This window comes from Onychostoma macrolepis, chromosome 04, assembly GCF_012432095.1.
Source record: "Onychostoma macrolepis isolate SWU-2019 chromosome 04, ASM1243209v1, whole genome shotgun sequence".
In the NCBI taxonomy this organism is placed as follows: domain Eukaryota; kingdom Metazoa; phylum Chordata; class Actinopteri; order Cypriniformes; family Cyprinidae; genus Onychostoma; species Onychostoma macrolepis.
In genome coordinates this window covers 10,079,550-10,098,208 of record NC_081158.1, presented here as the reverse complement: position 1 = coordinate 10,098,208, position 18,659 = coordinate 10,079,550, and the positions used below count along the sequence as shown (strand labels likewise).

The window sequence follows — 18,659 nt, the reverse complement described above, 5'->3', positions numbered from 1 at the left end:
AAAGATATAAAATTTTGGAATTAATTGCAAAAAATGAGGGTACAGTTAACAAATCTATGAGTAGCAATTGGTTAAACTAATACATACCTGGCGGGGGGTGACTCTCGTAGTCATGGTCATGGAAACCAGCCGATGATGATGTAGGATGTGAGGAAGTAGAGGGATCAATATCTTGCTCTGTCCGACGTTTAACTCTGTCAAAAACACACACTCGTTTCGGCTGTGATGCATAATCGTTCCACTGAAACCTTGAAGGTACAGCTCCGCTTTCAAGGCGTTTCACAATTCCACCTGTGAGTGACTGTTGAAAGTCTTCTTCGTGAAAATGTTCTCCACAGACGAATGTGCTTCCTCGTTTAATCACAAAGTTCTGGCTTTTTTTACGCCTAATTGCTTGAACCCACCTCCCACAAAGTTCTGCATCTTTAGGAAATTCATGAAAAGACAAATCCGGACGTTTTCTTTTAGAATTTCAGCAAAGCGGTACACTGGCTATTATTGAACTTTACAGTCGCCGCCATATTTTACCCAACTATGACGACTTCCGCTTCGTGAATGCGGAAGTGTGAAAAGGGTCCAGTGCAGGCACGAAGTAAATAAGAGATATTATGATATTACACAATATTATGACGTAGTCACTTGCATATACCTTTATATTTATATTGTACAGTCCAGTCTCATGTATTGTCTGTGGTTTCGTGTTAATTGTCTAACACCTAATTTCCCTGTATGCAGAAAAATACAATGAATAAAAGCTATCAATTAAATTTAAAAGTTTTTAGAAATTTAAAACAAAGCTCAAAACATCATGACTTTCAACTATTAAAACTAAAATTATAAAATTACTTTTGTCCCTATGCAAATACAATCAGCAGACCATTAAAGTTGTTGATAAAATATAAAAATTAAAGATAATGTATTAATAAAAAGATAACATTGAATAATTACAGAATTTACACTTCAATTATGAGACTACAGTGTTCTTCATACATTCATTTATTTGTGGCACCCGCAACAATATCAAAACTGACCGCCACAAATAGACTGGACTGGGATTGGGAACCGCTGCTGTATACAAACCCAACACAACAACAAGGAAAGTTAGTAAAGTTAGTAAAGCTTCTGCAGCACGAACACAAACATGAAGTCTGCCATTGTTATTGATGTTGCTGTTATGTGAAGTAGCGGTGTCTGACTAGGGTAAAGATGTGGGGTGATGAGTTCGTAGGGGTGGGCGATATGGAAGAAAATGATTTTTTTTTTTTAAATAATCACAAATTTATCACTTTTCTTTGTCATGTTGGTTGTACTATTTTACAAGTTGTCTGAGCATAACAGCCAAACTAATTTCCCTATTATAAAGAAAAAGTCTTTCAAGGTAACAAAAAAGGCAGATATTTAGGCCAAAGTGGGCAAAGATAATCTTTGTCATTATTTTATCTTTGTTATTAAAAACAACTACACATAATATACAAATAAAACAAACCATGGCTTACTTTCAGGTTCAATAGGTGTACTTAGCAGGAGCATTCAAGAAATGTAATGAACAAATCTAAAGATAAAACACTATGTAGCGACCCACTCTGACTCTAATTAACCCAACCAAAATACCGACTACGCCACCTCGGGAGTTTCATCCAAGGAATTATTCCCCAAGGCAACACACAGGTTCCCCACCCAAGGCAGTTACTAGTAATGGGAGACACAGGCTTCCGTACAAAATTACTAAATTTTATTTTAAGACAAATAAATCGAATAAAAAAAAAAAAACAGCGCTTGCCCTCAAGCTGGAGCACACACACAGACAACCCACAGGGCTGCAGTCTTACTTCGGGATAGACTAGGCCAAAGATCAATTCCTATTCATACACACGCACAACCCCGTGCACACGGCAAAGCACTGCAATCCGTGAGAAACACCACCACCGCAAAAGAGGCTAGCCACACACTCTCGTCCCGAGTAAACCTGCAGCTCCTGGGAAAACACACACACACGCAAAAGGAAAAGAAATAATTAGTAATCAATAAAATTGGATGTTACAACCAAACAATTAAATAGGCTATAGCACAGGAAAAGTTCAAATTAAACTAAAACAATCATCAACATCTACCTCAAATTAAATCAACAAACCAAAATTACTTGACATAAGGTTACAAAACCCGTTGAAAAATCAGCCACAGCAAATAATATTTCAAGCACAACAAAAAAACAAAGAATAGATTACCAAAAGGGAAAAACCGATTAACAACTTAGAAAAACAAAAATAAATCAAATATCAATATATAAACCAAATTAAACAAACAAATGCCCTGCAAGGCTCAACCACACCGCCACCCCCAATGTCCCGGAGGCCTCGATGGACAATGTAACACTCCAGACTCAAGGCGGTCAGATGAAAACCAACGCTCGACAGAGCATTCCACGTGGGAACAAAGCAGCGGCACAGTCGCGGCAGAAAAGCCGCACTCCTAAAATGTATACAAACACCCAGTTAACAAAATAAAATACCATAATACACCATTCACCCAAACTTAAGACGATCAAACATTCTCCACTTACCAGCAAGTCGTTGCGGGACTCGGAACGTAGTCAAAACATTCAAACGTTCCATTTAGCGGGAATCATCATGCATCCGCATTTGCGTGCACTAAAATCAGGCTAAAAGTCATTCACTTTGCCAAATACTGGAACACTACTACATGACCAAGAAAATCAACGGCAACATACGTACCAAGCAGAGAGAAAGAGAAGAACACATGCCAGGAAACTGAAAGACAAAGAAAGCAGACACGCGCTGGTATGAAGCTCGCTTGTAGGCCAACGAAGCCACACGGGGAGAAGGATGGAAAGTAGAGCTGAAGCACGCCACAGCAGACAAACAACCCAGCCAGGAGGAACAGCCGCATCCCAGAGGGGAGTCGCATACCTGAGCTACCGGTATGTGACGCTTATATACGTGCATAACATGGCGCTAATTACTGACGTCACAACCCGCAACCATAACGCATGCCACAACTATATAGACTGATTCCTAAAGCAACTGTATTACAACTGTTCTTAAGTCAAGAATAGTGAGTGATTTTTCTCTTTGCGCTTTGTTTTATTATCCTTAAAAGAATAGTTAACCCAAAAATAAAAATTCTGTCATCTGTCTGTCAATTCTGTCATAGCGCTTTATTTTTATACCACAATTTACTCACTCAAAAGTTGTTTTAAACCTGAACGAGTTTCTTTCTTCTGCTGAACATAAATGCTATTTTGAAGAACATGGTAAACCAAACAGTTGCTGGTCCACAGTGACTTGCATAGTATTTTTTTTTTTCTTCTATCAAATTCACTGTGGACCAGCAAATGTTTGGTTAGCCACATTCTTCAAAATATCTTCTTTTGTGTCCAGCACAAGAAAGAAATGAATACAGGTTTGGGACAACGTGAGGGATCAAATAATAAGAGAAATTACATTTTAGGCTGAACTATCCCTTTAATGACAGTCAGCTGCATGTTTAGTTCTGTCCCTTTAAGACCTGCATGCATCTAATATGCAGGCGCACATCCGTTTTGCTCTCAACTGCTTACTTTCATTTTAGACAAACCAACTGAGTCTATTTGTAAACCTTGTGTGTTTTGACAGTATTAGCGCGCACGCTTCGGGTGTACACGGCGCTCAGAAAAGGCATACGTCAGACCAGCGCGTGAATGAAACATTTAACCAGCAAGGCTTTAAAGCACATGCAAATAACGTACTTTTGTGACTGCGAATAAGAGCAGTGAGCCGTGAGAGTAACTCTACTGCCGAGTTAACACTGATGTGAATGCATGTGGTGTTGTACAGTACAGTACAGACAGAGACACCAGAACTGCAGCTGACAGAATGTATGCTGTAGCATGATACTACGATATTTTTTCAAAAGCAGATCGAGACATTTTTATCATTCACAATCAAAAATCATCATATCGCACACCCCTACTTCATCGTTTCACAAAATATATGGATTGGCTGTACACACAAAAATGCAAAGGTGTCGTTTTCAGATTTATCCACTCTGGGGCCCGGTTTAAAAAAATAGCTGTTTCAGGCTGCCAAAACACCGGATCCGTCTAGAGGAAACACCAATATGATACAACATTTTTACATATACAGCTAAACGCATCTCCGTTTGTACAGGGCCTTACTGTGATAGTTTTTTGTATGCCCGTGTAGAGCAGATGAATGACTGAAGCGCTTCCCACATTCAGTGCAGTGATACGGTTTCTCTCTAGTGTGGATCCTCTCAAGTGTTTTCAGATTTGATGACTGACTGTATCTCTTGTCACAGTGTGAACACTTCTAAGGTTTCACTCCAGTGTGGATCCTCTCATGCTGTTTTAAACAGGTTGCTGAATTAAAAGTCTTTTCACACTCAAAGCACATGTACTCTCTTACACCAGTATGTGTTTTCTGATGTATTTTCAAAATTGAAAAATGTGAAAAACTCTTTCCACACAAATGACATGAATACGGCTTCTCCTTTGTATGAACTGTCAGGTGTCTCTTCAGGTCTGAAGCTCTCAAAAATGTTTTATCACATTGATCACGAGCACAGTTTCTCTCCAGTGTGGATGTTCATGTGATCCTTAGGTTGTGATGAGTGTGTGAAACACTTCTCACACTGATCACAAGTGTACGGTTTCTCTCCAGTGTGGATCCTCTCATGTGTTTTCAGGTCTGCTGACCTATTGAATATCTTGTCACAGTGTAAACACTTTTATAAGATTTCTCTTCAGTGTGGATCCTCTCATGTGTTTTCAGATGTGACGACTGTCTGAATCTCTTGTCACAGTGTGAACACTTATACGGTTTCTCTCCAGTGTGGAACATCTCATGTGTTTTTAGGTCTCCTGAAGCACTGAATCTCTTGTTGCAGTGTGGACACTTATAAGGTTTCTCTCCAGTGTGGATCCTCTCATGTTTTTTCAGACTTGATGAATTATTGAATCTCTTGTCACAGTGTGAACACTTATAAGGTTTCTCTTCAGTGTGGATCCTCTCATGTGATTTCAGATGTGCTGACTGAGTGAATCTCTTGTCACAGTGTGAACACTTATACGGTTTCTCTCCAGTGTGGATTTTCGTGTGATCCTTAAGTTGCGATGAGTGTGAGAAACACTTCTCACACTGATTACAAGTGTACGGTTTCTCTCCAGTATGAACTCTCATATGCTCTGTAAGGTTTCTTTTTCGTGCAAAATTCTTTCCACACTGATTACATGTGTACGGTTTCTCTCCAGTGTGGATCCTCTCATGTGTTTTCAGACTCGATGAATTATTGAATCTCTTGTTGCAGTGTGAACACTTATAAGGTTTCTCTTCAGTGTGGTTCCTCTCATGCGTTTTCAGGTATCCTGAGTGACTGAATCTCTTGTCACAGTGTGAACACTTATAAGGTTTCTCTCCAGTGTGGATGTTCATGTGTCCCTTAAGGGTTTTTAAGTGTGCAAAACTATTTCCACATTGATTACATGTGAACGGTTTCTCTCCAGTATGAACTCTCATATGTGCCATAAGGCTTCCTTTTTGTGTGAAACTCTTCCTGCACTGATCACATGTGTGCCGTTTCTCTCCAGTGTGGATGTTCATGTGAACCTTAAAGTTTGCCGAGCGTGCAAAACTCTTCCCACATTGATCACAAGTGAACAGTTTCTCTCCAGTATGAACTCTCATGTGAACATCAAGATTATATTTGCTTGTCAAACTATTTCCACACTGAGTGCAGGTGAAAGTTTTCTTGGCTCTTCTTTTCTTTAAATCATTCTGTTTGGTTTGAGAGCAACTCAAAGGTTTTTCTCCAGTTTTAACATGATTTTTCTCCTCAACTTCATTCCATTTTTTGTTCTCCTCACTTTCTTCAATAAACTCTAAAATAAAAGCAAAAACAGTTCACTTGTCAATACCTTGAAAAATAAAAAAATAAAAACAGGAACGTGAAAGTACATAAAAGTTTGTTCCTTCTGATGCAATTTTATAAACTAAACTTCCCTGAAAATATCAAAATATCATTTTTAAAACATTTACACAAACCCCATGTTTCTATAAGAACTATTCAATATGTTTAAATCAGCTACAACATTATCTAACATACATTGTTGGAAAAAAAAAAAAAAGTGTCCCCCTATTTGCTGCTCCATTTATATTATTCAACAGCTCTAAAGATTGTTTCAATTACAACAAATGATCTAAAACTACTTGAAACTTTATAACTTTATATGATGATCGCAAAAATAACAAAAAATTATCCGTTATTTTTGATCACACGGATAAGAATAAAGTATCATTTGAAACCGCAAAGGGGCTACTTTTATTTGTGTATAGTCATATCAAAACAATGTGCGTTTGCAAAATAAAGAAAATAAACAAGGTGCGCTCTCTGCCATCTGTTTCCTCTCTTCACGACACGTAAATCAAACATCCTGAATCTCAGCGAATACTTGTATTTCACATGTCTATGAGGCATGTATAGAAAGCTTGAAAATCTGCTTTTAAATGACGTAAGTCACATGGAAAAAGACTGGGCAATTCCATGCAAAAGTCATCCTTACCATGAAAAAATAAAGTTTTTACCAAAAGAATAAAACTCTGTTTTACTTGTGCATTTAGGTCTGTATTTTACTGCATTAACGTACTTTAATAGAAATTTGAAGGAAACCACTGTTTATCAACCACATATGAGGTGTGCACCTAAAGTAAAATTACATTTTCATTTGACTGTATTTCATGTTTTCAAATGAGAGATCAAAGACTTCCCTATTTTTTAACTTGACAACAGAAAGTGAGTTTATTTACTTTTCAGACAGGCCTCCAACTTTCTACAAAATACTTAGTGTAAACAGCGATGATTTTTGGATTTATAAGGGCTACATTTATGAGGTCTGGATGCTTCAGCACTGTCACGTCCATAACATTTTAAAGATTAAGTTTATATCTTATAGCAATTATTAATGCAATTAACTTGAAACTTTCTATACAAAGCTAATTTATGGCGATGCTAATTAGGAACAACAGTTCTTCTCCATTCTTTGCTCTTATCCACCATAAAAATGCGTTACGGACGTGACCATTACAGACGGTACATATTAAATCATATGCACACTGGCACACGTTTACTTCGTTGCTGATTACTTATAGCCTGTGTATGGCTATACTGCTCAGATCCATTTCAGGCTTTCCGTATCATAACATTTTAGAAATGAATTCATTCTAACATGTAAGAAATTGCATTCTCAATGAGAAAATCGCGGAGATTGAGCCTACTGTGCGGGCCAGAAATGCACAGGCAGACTGAAGGACAAATCGTCAAAACTTTTTAAAGAGTCATATAAATGTTCATTGTCAATATTATCTTATTTAAACATTCAATGTGTTTTAAATAACTTGTGTCTCGAGTCTATCTACGCTGCATTCATGCAGAGAGCAAGATTTTACGTGTTCGGCGCGCATGCTGCTGAGTGTGACGCGCAAGAGATGTGCTGTGGGTTTACATCATTCTTTCTTATTTGTCTAAATATTTGTCTTCATTACAAATATTGTTTGGTTTTATTTTGTATCATTGAATGTTAAAAATAATTCACTATGCTATGCATATGCAAAATGTGAAACTGCAATCTTATTCGTAGTCTATAGCATTGTATTATTTGTACAATAGCCTGTCAGCAACTTAACCTGTTCTGTATCTGTGTTATTTAATGCATAAGCGATTTATTAAAATTAGTTTATGAGACTCATTAAAACAAGTTTATGACTGCGACATCCATTTAATCTTAATCCAGTGTTTCCCAACCTTTTTTCTGCCGCAGCACAGTTTTAATATGTAAAAAATCCCATGGCACACCACCAGTGTTGGGGATAGTTACTTTTAAAAGTAATGCATTGCATTACTCCCTAAAAAAGTAACTAATTACGTTACTTAGTTACTTTTTATGGAAAGCAATGCGTTGCGTTCCTTTTTAAATATGAGCAGGGCTTGATTGTTTTTAATATTAAGAAGTTCTATTCATAGCAAATGTAAAAGCCCTTTCACACCAAAAAGTGTAATGAATAAACCTCAGGCTGAAGGAAAAGTAAATTCACGTCTGTACAGTAGAACGCAGGAGAAGAAGGTTCAACACTTTTCAGCAATACAAAAAACAATGAAGCACAATTGTTAGTTTATCTAAAGTCATTTTTGCTCATTAGTATGATTGAACTGGATCAAAGGTCAGCAGCAAAGACATTGGCTAATAAAATAGGATTAGATACATTTGTGTTATTTAACATTTAATTACTGCAGGTTTACGTCATATTCTGAGTTTGCATTTCACGGTTTTAATTCATTTTGATGAATACTAAACCTTTTTTTTTTTTTTTTTGCGAGTGGAATGAATTAATGCACATTCACATTTAATTATACGTTACTGACACTCTATCCTCCAATTTGATACTGTTAAGTGCTTTGACGCAATCTGTATTGTTAAAAGCACTATATAAATAAAGGTGACTTTACTCCACTTGATATAGAACTAGAACTACAGTAACATCATGTTCACACAGCGCACACAACGCATCTGCACTTCCGATTTCTCCAAATATGGGGACTGGAGACTTGTCAGTCAATAAATGGGAAAATAAAGTCTCCCCCCTACCGATTTAAAATAATAATAACAAAATATAATAGAGATATGGAATTTTAGATAATTTTCCACGGCACACCCGACAACCTGTCACGGCACACTAGTGTGCCGCGGCACAGTGGTTGGGAAACACTGTCTTAATCAACAACAATGATCAACGAATTGGAGCAGCATCACCCGTTAGATCATTTTAAAACATCAAATAGTCTTCAGTTTGCAGGTTATAACTGCATCTGTCTCGGATGTAGATTGATGAGGATTTATTTTAATGCGGATCCCACACTCATAGCGTTAACCTAATATAAATGTGCTCTAGGCTATTATTCATATTCATGGCCATCACTACAAGTGTGCCAAATTTCATCATTTTCCTATGTTCCCTTCATAGGGCTGCCATAGAGCCCCATTGGGTAAGAAGAAGAAGAAACGTACAGATACAATAGGGGCTACAGGCCCTTCGGGGCTTGGCCACTAATAATAGCAATGTTGCAAAACTGACAACAGCAGCAGAATTCATTGCAAACAGATTTCTAGTTGTTCCTTTTCTTTCTTTTATTCAACAACTAATGTGTGCATTTTACTTAATTTTTCTCCTTCAGTAACTTTTTTTAATTTTTTTATTGCAGTCTTTTTTCCACTGCTATTGTTTTCCTTGGATTTGCTTCTCAGTTCCATACAAGTTTGCTTTTTTTTTTAGAATTTTTTAGAAACATGGTTAATTCCATGTTTTATAGCCAACTTCTGTCATGCTAATTTAGATTAGCACAGTTGGTTTTAAATGAATCTAGTTTATTTTACTTCAGGACTCCATAGCCCAGGAGTTAGCAATCTGTACTTAATCTGGGTTTCAGAAAGCCATTTTTAAACCATGATTAACTATTCTAGATTATGCCTGGCTTAATTTAAACCCTGTCTGGGAAACGCCCCAGAATTGACCTCAGAAGAAGAAAGCAATGTAATGTGATGTGATGCGACATGCAGCTTGATCCAGTGGAGGATATCATTCTGATGAGTAGGATTATTTGCGTTAGTTACGTTATTGTGATGTAACTTGTACACATTTTACTAGTTACACTTTTCAAAAACTATAGATCCTGACCACATATATGAAATCAAGTGAAACATTTTGAAATGTGTGTCATTTCGTTGCATCTAAATGTTTCATGATGCCAGGATGCAACATTCTTTGTTACCTTCCTCACAGTCACATTACTGACTGATGGCTCATCAGGAGAGGGCCCTTCATCTCTCATGTGTGAATCATTAAATATTCATGGCCATTGTCACTCCCTTGCCTACGACCTTTCTAAAACAAAACGTCTTAGAAAAGTTAAATCAATCTATTGTTTTCTGTGAACCGAATGATTTTCACATCGTTTTTGTAGCAAGAACTAGGGCTGTGCAATTCTGTCGATTTCAGCCTCCAATGATCATGAAAATACAATAATCAAGAAAAAACGATTATTGCACCTAGGGATGTTCATTTTAACCGTTTAACCGACCGATGAGAATTTTGACCGATTAATACAATCAGTTAAACGGTTTAAAGTCACTTTATTTCTTTATTTTACAGTAATTTATCAAAATATTTTAAAAGGTTTGCTGCATGGTTAAAATAAGCTACGCGTATATATAAAAAATAATATGTTTTTTAGAGAGTGAGAGAGAAAAAACATAAGTCTCCTATTAGTCGCATTTTATTATTTCATTCAGAAATAGGCCGACGCGAATTACAAACATTATAATAAACACTGTAAACATATAGGCTATTTTAGTTCCCATCACTCCTCAACAAATCCTTTCAATTATCAGGAGGCTATTTAGAAAAGAACAAGAATTAAAAATGTAAGAAGCTATAGGCCTAGCTATATAAACGACAAACCAAAATGAATTCATTTAGGCTAAAACGAAACTGAAACCAATGTTGGGTCTCTCATTCAAACAAAATCAAATGTTTCCGTCTTCGTGATGTATTTGAATGCCAAAATATTATTTACCTTTTATGTAGCCTAGGCCTACTTCACTCACGCTCCAATATCCACGTAAAACAAAACGTTTTGCATAACTTCACGGTGGTACGGTGATAACGCTTAACGGCACAGATTTTACTACACATTTAAACTGAGCAGTGTGTTTGTTTGTTTTTTTCTCCATATGTTTGACTGATTGTTTTTTATAATGATAATGAACAGGCTGCATTGTCAAGGTAGAATGCTTAACTGTGTGCGCGCATGCAGCACAAGAGCAATCATTTGATTTTTTTCACCTTGTAACAGTGGAAGCAACTACTCCTTTTAGTCATGAAGATAATCGGAATTGTAAAAGGTTTGCTTTTATTTGTGTACATTCACAATAAAAACAAATCTTTGCGCTTTTGTAAAATAAGGCAAAAAAAAAAAATAGGCCACTTTCTGCCGTCTGTTTCCTTTCGCGCTACTTGTTGCACAGTTTTTCTTTAGTTTTCATAAATTATGATTTAAGTGAAAATATATTTCTTGTATAGGCCTATTTATTCGTCATATATATATATATATATATATATATAGCGCCTAGCTTTATTATGTTTTTCTCCACTGCAGAAGCGCTGCAGGAGCGTGATGTGATGCTATGATGACCATGTGAATCCTCATGTTCTGTTGTTTGCTGCTTTTTGCGCATGTTAAATTAATCCCCGCAAAACAAATGTTAATATTTTTAACGGGTCACAGACACTTATTCTTGCTAATTTAATTAACGGTTAATAATCGGTTAACGAGTGTCGGTTGTCGGTTAGGAAAAATAACCAATATGAACATCCCTAATTGCACCCATTCCAGTGGTGCGCGTTCACTCCTCCACAAAAGCCCAATTTCACGTGCAAATCAGTAAAATCACGTAACACAACTTTTGCAAAGTGGGAGATGCTTGATTTATTGAAGTGCATTAGATTTATTCAGATTTTAAAAGCGCAAAAGGGAACTTGCACTGTTTCTCAGGAGGATTTCTGTGCCTGTGCTAAGAGACAGAACAGAACATGGACATGTAAGTCATCTTTTAGTTTAAAGTGCACACCTTAATGGTCAAATACATACAAAAATGTGTCAAAATGCTGCGCTTAGTGATTATTCACGCAAACCCTTGTCGGTTATGTAATAAATTAACATAAACAGTTGAGAATGAAAATACGTGTAACAGTAAATTGTATGCGTGCAGCTCTTAAAGTGACAGCAGGCTATATTCCTCCTGCCGACTGTGCGCTTAATGAAACAAAAGAAATTCAAAATCACTAACTGCTCTTGACTAAAGGACTTTTTGTAGCTTTAATAAGAAAATTTAATTCTTACAGTGAAGACTGCTGTTTTTATTTTACATTTGATTATTCATTTCTGTAGGCTATTAATTGAATACTTTAGACTTGCATTAAAAAAAAAAACTAAAATCACAATTTCTTTTATTTGTATCCTTTTATTCTATTGTATTTGTTCTTTGCTTTTTCTATTACTGACTGTTTCATTATTTTTAACAACTTTATTTGTTTTTTACTTTTATTTGTTTTTTATCTTACAAAAACACATGGATTCGCTACAGGAAGCCTTTATTCACCCCCCGGAGTCATGTGAGGCACGTTTTATTATGTTTGTGCACACTTTATTTAATGTGTTTTGGACTGTTAAAAGGAAACCCCCGCCCACTACAATGATAGAGCTTAGAAGTGCCAGGACAATTCTTATTATAACTCCGATTGGATTCGTCTGAAAGAAGAAAGGCATATACACCTAGGACAGTGGCGGCTGCTGGTCTTTCAAAGAAGGGAAGCTCATTTTTGGCCTACATCATAAAAATTGTCCATTTATTTATACGTAAATTCTGCCCTACGTTGCTTTTCAAGAAAATGCTCTGCGACCCTGTCGCCTACTAGCCTGGTAATACCAAACTCTGCTACTTCGCTTTGCTTCGTAGACAGAGTATGGAAGGGCATAATTGACAAGCGTTTTCTTTCTCGTGGGCGGGCGCTTGTCTGAAGTTTAAACTCATTGGTGTACCCGTAAGTCAATCACTTAACGGTTGGTTATGACGTATGTTACGTGCTGCCTCGAACTTCCGCTGTAAACATAGGTATGCGGCGAAAACAAAACCATCGAGCGAAATACCGGAGTGAAGATGGCTGTGAACGACTTTTGCAGATTATGTGAAGTAATAACATCACACACACACAATCACAATTATTGCCTTGCTGGACTTTGGCCTCCCCAGTTTCTCGCTGACGATCGGTCAACATCACCTCCATTCGAAATGTGAACCACTCTTCTTGTTCGGGCTTAAGTTGGCAAATGCCGGGAATATTCTCCACACACAAACGAAACAAAAACAGCACTCCTGCTCGTGTCGTATTGCCTAAGTGTCAGGAGCATTTTTTGCTCGCATATCTTGAAATTTCCGAGTTAGCAGCATGTATATTAAAACATAACATTATAAATGAATAAAGAAAATATATAATGATTGATAAGAACCAAGTGCAAACCCGCTTTTAGACTGAGCTCGAATCACTTCAGCGTTAGTGACTTTTTATAGTACAAAATCGCTGTCAATCAAAAGGAGATGCAGTCTTTTGACAGACCCTCCAATCATCACGCAGAAGCCCGGAGTCCAGGCCAGCCCACTCCTCCATTCACCCCCAGAGACGCTGAGAGTCCGTGGGCGGGACATAATCGCAGCATTTATCCAATGACCGTCTATTTTCGAAGCACTGAATAAACTGTTCAAAGCAGCCCCATTGAAGTCAATGGACGCTAGGCTTCAACAGAGAAATACACTGATGCTACGGGAATGTATGAGAAGAAAATCGAGTCAGCCGACCTGCTATATGTAGCTGATTCTGAACGAACTCGTCTTCGAGATGAACGTGTTCTAACAAATTTTTTGTCAATAAAATGTTAACACAATAGTACATATTTGACCATAAATTTTTGACATTATAGGGGAAGCCGAGCTTCCCTTGCAGTCTTAAAGAAATCCCCACTGACCTAGGATGGCTTGAAGGTGAGTAAAACACATGTAAATTTTCATTTGGGTGAACTAACCCTTTAATTACCTTACTACTCTGCTGTGTGGTATTGAGAAAATGTAGATGTCATGGCAACCTAATAGAAAAAATATAAATAAAATAATAATAATAATAATATTATTATTATATCACTATCTTTAAATAAATCACTCATATAAAGTTTTGGACATATGGCCCACTCATAATCGTGTTAAAGGCAGGGTAAGCGATTTTTCAAAAACGTTTAGAAAACTGAGTCGGGGCCAAGTACCAAAACAAACTTGTAGCCAATCAGCAGTAAGGGGCGTGTCTACTCATGATATGGAGGAGAGCGTTCAGTGAACAGCCGAGCAGAGTGACAGAAAGATAGAGATGGCAGATAAAAAACACAAGAGGAAAACGTCTGTGGAACAATAAGGCAAGAAGTAGGACCCGTGTAAATATCGGATCAGCTTTCCAGCGCTGGAGAGAACTCAAGGAGCGGAAGGCCTGCGATCGGACGCCGAGGTTGCTTTGTTTTTTCCTGATAGGTGAGTAACACTGTGTCTATACCGGACATGCTGCGCCGCAACAGCTAAAGCCTGCCTACTATTGTTGTCAAAAGACCCGGTACGTCGGTACTAAAAAAATGAAAAGTCACAGTACCAGGTTTTTTTAAGTACCGGTGGTACCGAGTACCCGGTCAACCCGGTTCTTGACGCGTATGGCCCGATGATTTCCGCAATGCAGAAAACACGGACAGAATCTCGGAATCCAGTTATAAAAACGGAATTTACAGTCTACCACGGAATGGCACGGAATTTGTCAAAGTTTGGATGAATTAATCAAAAGTAGATCAATACACTTACATCAAATCGCGACACAGACTAGTATCTGTAAATATTAAGCCGCAAAAGTCAATTCAGATATGAATCCCGCATGTTCTGCGAGTCTCTGTGTGAATGAATGAATGGCAGAGACGTTTTAAAAATTTTTACTACACACACTGAAGCGCGTGTGACGCTCGCGGTGATTTCAGCATCTGCTGTCTCAATGAGGACATAAATACAAAAACAACATCTCCAGGACTGCTCTGAGAGTCACTTCACGAGCATTTTACCGTTTCATTGAGTAAAACCAGCGTCATATCATATAGCTACACACAGAAATTTAAAGGTATTCACGGCAACCCGTCAAAATAAAAGTTTATCTTAAAGACAGAAATATATTACTATTATTTTGTAGAATGTATGTGATACTATTACAACTGTTAAAAAAAAAATAATAATAATATTTTTAAAGAAAATCACAGAATATTTCTTCCATATTTTATTTTTAATAGCAAATCCCCTTTATTTACCAAAACAATAAAACATGTTTAAATTTAATTAATTAAAAGAAATTAAATTTGGGTGAAACTTGTTTACTGTTTTTCATACTTTTATTACTTGTGGAAAACCTTGAAACACAATTTAAATCAGTATAAAGAATGGCACTGATTTTTGTACATTTTTATTTTTGTTTGACTTTATTATTAAAAATAGTGTTATTTAATTAGCATGTGGTTACCGAAATTGGTACCGAGAACCGTGGATTTTCACTGCCATCGGTACTGAATACTGAAATTTTGGTACCGTGACAACACTACTGCCTACACTGGACACGTGTATTTCAGGCGAGAATGTAGTTGTTTAAAACTCAAATCTGCGGTTTATTTATAAAAACAGCGCCTATTTGAAAATGTGCTTCGCCGATTTCGGAGACGTGAGCTCCACGGGATCCCCGGGCGCTCAGTGCTCATGTATCCCGAAGAGAGGAGCATAACCTCGGCTAGTCCTTCTGACATTTGCTGCTGGCTCTGATGTCTCTGTAGTGGTTAAACATAAGATATAATTAGTTTTGGGTAAATCTGACAGGTAATCTTTGGTCTTTATTCTATTGTTCTATTAATATGTTAAAATGAAAATAAAAACAGGCAATGTTTGATATAATATTTCGTTTCATTGTAATGTATGTTCCCTGAACTACATTTCTGCGGCTATTAATGCATTTAAACAAAAATGAAAAGAGGCAGTGGTGTTTGATATATTTCATCCGTAAATACAGTGAGGAATATTGCAGCAGCCGAGGTGAGCTGACTGACGTTATCAAGTACGCTGCTCTTAGCAGAATTACCGGAGTCGAACTCGTGAAGTCCAAACTACCGAGGATGCAAGTCCGAAATTTGCGTAGGCTACTTGGTATTGAGAAACACGCGCAGACCTAACGTTAAGTCACCAGACTATTTGCCTAATCTTCTCGGTACTTTAGACCGCGATGGAAACGCAGACAGCAGCATGTCTAGGGGAAAAATACTTCCTGGGACATATTGTTCCAGGTAATTTCGGTGGAAAAGCGGCTTATGTTTCACAGAACGAATTGTATATGTGGGGCAGATCTATCAAAATAGGGGCGTGTTTGTTTTGGTGATTTCAAATATTAACATTGGCTTCCAGAAATCGCTTACCCTGCCTTTAAATAGGCCTAATCGTGATTACAATATTGACCAAAATAATCGTGATTATGATTTCTGCTATAAACGAGCAGCCCTAGCAAAAACTCTAGTCTACCACATCCAGCTCTCAAACGTCTTGTGAACAATAGTTCTGTATGTGTTTTATAGTCACTAGTTTATTTTAGTGACTTAAGTTTTATTTTTTCACTAACCATGTTATTTTCTCAAAAACACAAACATGTAGGCTACATTCATGCTGCTCACATATTATTGTAGCTCAGTTTCTGCTGATTACAGTGTAATTAAACTTTAGTCATTAATATGTTTTTAAGATATTGAAAAAGCACAAATGTCCAGGGCATGTCAAAACTTCTCCAGAGCCCCAAAACCCCCTCAGACCCCAGAGGGTTAATGCTTCGTAAGCCTAATGTACCTCAAACCAGGCGCGCAGATGGCACTAGGGACGGGGGACATGACCCCCCCAAATTCATAGTGACCCGATCCGTCCCCCGCCCTCACTATCCCTACGAAAGGCGACACAAATCGGTAAAACAGAGGATTAACCAGTGTTTGCACTCTCTCTGAGTGACGCCGCCGGGGCGCGAATCTTTTTTTCCCAGGATGGTATGGGAAGGTCCCGCCTTTTTCGCCTCTGATTGGCTAGAAGGGTCTCCTCCTATTGGGTAGGTTTAAGGGTCGCGTTAGTGTAGCCAATCGGAGAGAGCCCTTCTAGCCAATCAGAGGCTATAAAGGCGGGACCTCGTGCCTGTATGAGCGGTAACCATAGTGATCATATACAATTTATGACTGAGCTGAGTCTGTGATTTTCTGAACTGAAAAAAATCGACTGCAAATGCCACATAAAGGCAATGAAGAGACAAAAAACAATCACCTCGTTTTTTCAAAAAACAAACAATGTAAGTATCCTATGCCTGTTGACTTTCCCAGATTAGATTTGTTAAGGGGAATAACTAGTCTGACAATAATGGCAAGAATGCTTTTGCACTTAGCAAACACACCAAAAACTATTTATCGTCAGGAAATAATGTTTTATCTTATCATTTAACCCATTGTACTGTATAAATTGACTGAGGTATGTTCACTGTCGTGTAAGCCACTATAAAAATAATTATAAGTAAATTTGTGTGGTGGAAGGTTTATGCAAACAACAAATAAAGGCCTACATAAACTTTTGACATCCTCTTATAGCAGGAAATCGGAGGATATAGATTCTTAAATTATGGACTATGAAAAACATTTCATTTTTTTTGTTCATAATGATAGACTTTGTATGCTGAGATAAGCAAATGTTTAAATAAAACATACTTTGCTGAAGACATGAAGTTTTGGTGGGTGATTGGCATACTAGTCAAATAACAGTCTGATCATGAATTGCTAGTGGTGATCAGGTAGGCCTTTGTTTACCTTTGTTCATTGTTGTTTATCCATGATTTCAAATAAGAATCCCCCAATGGCTTTTTAGTGCAAATCATTAGCCCAAATTACGCAAAGTAACTACTTGAGCACTAGTTAAAGCCCAAATTACGCAAAATAACAAATTGAGTTTAAATAATTTGCTGACAGCTTGGTCCCCCCCAGTTAAAAAATCACATCTGCGCCCCTGCCACAAACAGTCATTAAATATGAATAAAGAATAAAGACCAACCTCCTTGTTCCTCGTGTTTTATTCTCCAGGTTTCTGGTTCCTCGTGTTTTATTCTCCAGGTTTCTTGTTCCTCCTGTTTTATTATCCAGGTTTCTGGTTCCTCCTGTTTTATTCTGCAGGGTTCTGGTTCACTCATGTTCTCCTCACTCTCCTCTTTAACAAACACCATCTTCACATTCAGCTGATACTCCTCCAGATATTACCTGCTTGCTTCAAAACTTAGTCACGACTATGAGGATGAGAATATTACAGTTATTTACTGACCTGATTCAAAAACTGTATTTTTATATTAACAGAAACATTTCTAGCAGTTTGTATTAAACCAGCATCACGACAAAACAACAGAGAGCGCGTGAAACTGAACTTCTTCCTCTGAGGTTTAATGGTGTTTGTCAAACAAGCGCTGTGTTTTAGCGCCACCCGCTGGACTGGAGTGAAGCGGCGCGAGGAGGGAGATAATCTTCTCTTCGGTTTTTTAACGGCGGCTGGTAACCAACGTAAATAGGTGCATTACCGCCACCTTCTGCTCCGGAGTGTGCAACAGAGTTTTATATTCTATTTATCAATCTCTTCTCTCTAATAAAATCAAAGAAGGCTTTACTGTTTACTTCACTTGGCCATTTTATTAAAACCTTCAAAATTAGCTCCTGAATTCCATTTTTCCTTAATTCTTCTATCATTTTTCCTCTTTCTTGTTCATACTTCCTACATTCAGTAAATATGAGGTATTGTCTCTTCAACATTGCAGTATCGACAATCCATTTGGATGTTTCCCTATTATTTTAAGTGTGCTATTTAAATTTGAGAGCCCTAATAATATTAAAATATTAATGTTAAAGATTACCTCCTCCTT

General features: G+C 37.4%; 1 pseudogene; it reads right to left on the bottom strand.

The window, feature by feature from the left end:
- The window catches only part of LOC131538732 (gastrula zinc finger protein XlCGF57.1-like), a 32,272-nt pseudogene extending 13,985 nt beyond the window's left edge, over positions 1-18,287 (bottom strand).
- Between the last annotated feature and the right edge of the window lie 372 nt (positions 18,288-18,659).